Below are 6000 nucleotides of genomic sequence, written 5' to 3' on the forward strand. Positions count from 1 at the left end.
TAATCAATCATCAATGCATACATTAATCAGATAATAAAGGGCTTTCGCTACGTATTACAATCAGACAATTAATTTACCGGTATTAAATCTCATCTTTCGAATCTCGACTTAACCATTTATAAATGAACCTGCCTATTGAAACTAGACCTAAACATCAATTCTCATTTGTCGAATCTCGAATCAATATTGTTAAACTCATGCATAAAATATCTGCGCAAATCTAGTCACAGAGCATTAAATCAATCAATAGGAAATTAATCTAGCATTGACAATTAACAACCATAAATTACCCCTTCATATTATTTATGGATCTCCACAAACCCTAGAAATAGAACTACCCACACATAATAAAAACTAAACTAATCAAAGCAATAAAACAAGACATGATCAAAAGAATAAAATAAAATAACTAAGATTAAGAGAGAAGAAATTGTTACCAAAGAAATCTGGGATTAAGAATAGAGTTAAGAACAAAGTATAAGAGAGAGAAACTAATCTAAAAGCTAAGTAGAGAGAGAAAATCTAAGGATTAATTAAGAAAGAGTAAAAGAAGGTAAAGAAGAGTTAAGAAAACGTACTAAACTAATTTTACGGAGAAGTTTTTATACTCCGTAAGAATCCTAAACTAAAACAAACTTAAACGTCAAAATTAACTCCTAATAATAATACGCGCCCGATCGGGCGCGCCTTTTTGCTCATCAGGTACGTTTCTCGCGCCCGGCCGGGCGCATCTTCGGGCGTCGACCTTTGCTTCCCTCGCCCGGCCGGGCGCGCCTCCGGGCGCCTGCCACTTTGGCCGGGCGGCTCTCTTGGGCCACTTTTTGGACTACGATTGGGCTCCAATTCTTCGGGCCAATCTGGGTTTCCTCTTCGGGTCTTGAATACTCGGTCCAAATGCCCCGGTATCACATATATCGAGCCCTTAATCACCAGTTCGATGGCTCTAACTGGCCCTGGGCTATAGAAATTGGTCGTGCTTCTCTAATGCTCGTAATTGCTCCATAATATATCGGGAAAATGCTCCAAAAGTGCAAATCCCTTCAAAAGTCAACCAAATCTACGAAAATACTGGAAAACACCAATTAGTAATAAAAGTGGCTCTAAAGAGCAAAAAACACTACTAATTATGACCAAGGGATGGGGGTAAAATACTATATAAAATAAATACATCATTATGTCCATATGTAGAACACATATGGGTTTCAGAAAAGTGAGAAAAACTCAATTATGAAGTAGAATCGAGCCAACAGTGTTAGAACTGGTCGAAATTAGAACTCATATTTCTGGCTCGGTATTGGAAGAACGCACCGCCAGCCAATTGAGACCGTCGCCGCAATATAGCCCTGTCGCTCGGCGACAGAGCCATATCATCGGCGACAGGCTCTGTTTGCTAGACGCTAGTTCCTACATGCCTAAGCAGCTTTCTGTGTTCGATAAATTTTTCCTGTTTTTCGCAGCTTTATTTCGGTTCTAGTTGTGAAAGATATTCCTCAAATTTCCTATGTGTAAAAAATCCTATGTTTTTAACTCATTACAGACGGTCTTTCCAATGAGATATTTTTTATGCATATGATTATAATGTTAATCAAAATAATGCACATGAAATAGTTAGAACTTTTTGAGTCTCATCCACTCATTCTAAATCATTGCCAAAATAAATTTTAGGAATTAAAATAGAAAGCCTCCCCAGTGGAGTCGTGAAAAAACTGTAGGGAATATTTCAAGCATTACCCGACACTTGAACCCCACTGCGATCATACACTTAAGCATGGTGGCGTCGAAAGGGAAGGAAGCTAGAGCAAAAGAGTCGCCAACAAGTTTTAGAAACTTGTAAATCGTTCACAGGGTGAAGGTTACACTCCTTAACGATCTAAGAGATCGTTAACTCCAATAAGTCTGGAACCAAGACTTGAAGTTCGAGGATGAAGGTACAAATTCAATCTAAAAGAGAAAGAACCTGCCCTAATAATAGGCCTCTACTTTATTTTTCTCGTTTTCATATGCGCTTTCTGAGTAACATGCAATCAATAGGTTTACCTTAAACTTGTTTAATCTATGTTGGTTGAATACTAATACACAAATAAAAATATTATTGGCGATCACTTGAATTATAGTCATATTAACCTGAAACAAGATTATTAATTATCTTATTAAGCGTGATTACAAGTGCAAATTCCTTTTAAACATGCATAAAAGGTGTGATCAAGCAATAACAATAAATATAATCAAGCAACATGATAATAATCATAATAATAATAATAATAAAATCATAATAAAAATTATATTAAATAATCATCATCATCATGTTAAAGCATAATAGCAAGATCTTAGGCATGATACTAACAAGATTAATAACAAACCCTAGCATGTCAGTAAACATATAAAAAAACAAAGCTTTAGCCCTAACATGATATTAACATGAATATTAGGAAAGAAAATCAAAGACATCATAGAAATCATAATTGATATTATATTCTTTAACCTAAACATGATACTAGGAACTTATTGTTGTCACCCTAAACATCAAATTAAGAAAAGCATCCTAACATGATACTAGGAATCAAAATAACAACCTATACATGATTTCTATCTCATAATATCAATAAACATTTAAAACACTTACTTGGATGCCTCGTATCTCTTTCGAATAACAAAATACACACGTTAGTAACTTCAAGAAAAATAATAAAACAAAGAATAAAAGAATTAAATAATTGAAATAAAGATTAAGAAATTTTAGACTAGATTTGCGACCAAACCCTCAGAAATCAAACCTTTCACGTCTATGGCCAAGATAACTTCGAATTATGCTAGGTGTGTCTAGATCTTGTGAATGCGGAATTTAGTATTTGAGAGAAGACTAGTTTAGAGAGAGAGAGAGAGTATCAAGAAGTTCTTGATGAGAGTTGATATCTGAAAACGAATGTTTTAGGAGGCTATTTATAAAGATAATCAGTCGGATTATGATAAAAAAGAATCAAAGTTTCGAAAAAGAATAAAACACGACGTTGTCGCCAAACACACCCCTATCCCAGGCGACAGACATGTCGCCAGGCGACAGACGTGTCGCCGCGACGTCAGGCCAATCGCCAGGCGACAACCTGTAGTGCGGCGCTACAATCAGTTTTTCCATGCGTTTTCATATTTTGATAAAATTTAAGCATACGAGGGGAAAAACTGTAATTTCCTTAAAAACACTTCTTTTATTTTAAATAAAACTCTTAAAACTCAATTATTAATGCTAATCATATTAGTATTTAAAAGAACCTTCTAGAAGATTCTAGAAGGCTATAATCAACCCTAATTTCATTAAAATACTTTTGCTGCCAAAATTCAAATAGTAAAATAAAATACTTAAATACCCTTTTTAAGAGAATACTAATTAATTAATAAATTAGAAATACAATTTTAAAATACGAGGTATTACAATAATCCATTTGTCTCTTTTTTTTCTTTCTATTTGAAAATTTGATACTCTACTACATATTATATAATAGAATATTCTAAATTAAACTCAAAATATAGTATACTTGTATGACACAATATGTTAGGTCTTGTTCGATCAATTTGTCTCAGAGAGCAGTTTATTAATATGGAGTACTTGTATTCAATTGTTATTTATACAAATAAATGACTAATGATACGTATTGTCAAAGTAATAACTTGACCAATCTACATAGTCAAAATGAAAAACTACATATTTGATAAAAGAAGGGGTAACTTTTTTGGAAAATCTAGTCTTTTTTGAATTTCAAAATAAGTTGAAAAACATTAAAATCTTTACCAAAATAGACCATTTTGCAATCATCCATCAACCAAAATATTCTAGCTATTAGAAGATAATATGAACGCCAATTATTCATTTGATGTTACAATGATCATATGAGTCCAAACCCTTGTGAACTCATATGGCTATACGTATGTAATTATTGTACTACTAGTTGAACACTCATGTCTATATAAAGAATGTCATGCAAGTGTAAATGGCACAATGAAAATTTACCGGGGCAACACTACCAATTTCCCTATCTTCACTTACTACTTCTTTATTTCTATGAATAAAACTTCTTATCGGTACATATTTATCATGTTATCAGCACCAGTTTCTAGTCAAGTATATTTATACCTACTTCTAAAAATCTATAACAAGAAATACTATCTACTTCTAAATGTTTTGAAAAGTATACTCTATAGTTGCCCATATTTGGGACCCTCTATACCAAAAACTCAAACATTTATTGTATTATATACCTAAAAAACAACGGTGAAAAACAATTATCTTACTTGTAAAATCATTATATCCTCCTTGTTTTATTCATGTTGTTATATTGTTTTTTTTTTTGTTTTTTTTATGCATGTTACATGCTCATCTTTTACGTAAAGTATTAATTTTTAGTTATTGTAATTTCTTGGAAAATTTTTAAATTACCACCCAAAAATGTATTCATTTTCAAAATAACCACCCGTTTTGTTTTTTATTTTATTTTACCACTCCTTAAATTAAAAAAACTACTCAGATTACCACCCATTTCAAAATTCTGATGGAATTCTGTTGTGAGGACCCACCCAATAACTAGTAACGGCTATTTCTAAGCATTACAATCGGTCATGTCTTCACTCCACCTCCCCCTTAAACCAATTTATTGAGTACAAGACAACCTAAAACCAAAAGAAAACAACTAAAAAAACCAATAGCGTGATGTCTGAATTGCCACTACTACTAATCATCTTCTTCCTTTCACCACTAAGAGTAGTTGGATGGGGCCCACATAAGAAAAATCCACTTGAATTTTAAAATGGGTGGTAATCTGAGTAGTTTTTTAATTTAAGGGGTGGTAAAATAAAATATAAAATTTAACAGGTGGTTATTTAGAAAATGGATATATTTTAGGGTGGTAATTTAAAAAATTTCCTAATTTCTTAGTAGTAATTCTACATGCATATTATTAACTAAATTAACAAAAAGATGCAACCTTTTATACTTATTATTTATCTTACTTTTACATACTTTTGTGTTTCTTTCCATTTTCGAACCCATGATCTTTTTTAGATATTAGGGCTCTCGGATCACTATGGATTGCATTCCCAGTGTGATTACCTTTTACAATTATAAATATATATATTTGGACCATAATTTTTGTCAGTATATTAGACTATTTTATGATATTTTTACAGTTATACTGAATAGTACGGATAAACCTACCTCTATAAAAGGCAAATTTTTCCCCCGATTTCACCACAAATCCCTTATCTCTTCCTACTTTTTATCCAAAAAAATCACCTAAAATTTTTTCACCCCCTTCTTCTCCGATATGTTCCCCGGCGACGTCAACCAAAATACCCACACCTTCACTGTTGAGGAAGATTTAAGGAAGATAAAACAATATTTCCTTCTAATTATGGCGCTTGCAGTTTTATTAGTAGCAATATTAATTTTTGTCATTATGTATAAGTAAAACCCACTTATTTTGTCGTTTTAGTAGATTAAAAGCTTGTTTTTGTTTTATTATGTTGGCTTGTTGTTATTAATCATCATTGTATAATATTACTGTTTTCATTATAATTATTGTTACGACTGTTATTGTTGTCGTTTTGCTTTTTTTTTTTTTCAACAAATATGATTAATTTTTTCTTAATCATATAATTACTCACAATAATAAACCAAGGGGGAGAAAAGAACTATATTATTTATGGTTTATTATTGTTAAATTTAATTATTACTTATTTTATTAACCTAACTATAATTATGGAAAGACTAAACATATGTGTTGTACATAAAATTTATTATTATAAACTAGTTATCACTTAATTTGTTATAGGTAAAATGGGAGACCTGATGTAAAGATAGTTCAACATCTTAGATTTATCAGGAAAGAAATTTATGGAATGGAAAGTGGATGTAATGATGAATTTGAAATCTCAAGGCTTGGAGCACACTTTGAAAGAAAATAAAATTCCCTCTGGTCAAACGACTGATACTAACACTTCTGCAATGACAGT

Source organism: Chenopodium album, chromosome 3, assembly GCF_948465745.1.
Source record: "Chenopodium album chromosome 3, dcCheAlbu1.1, whole genome shotgun sequence".
Taxonomy (NCBI): domain Eukaryota; kingdom Viridiplantae; phylum Streptophyta; class Magnoliopsida; order Caryophyllales; family Amaranthaceae; genus Chenopodium; species Chenopodium album.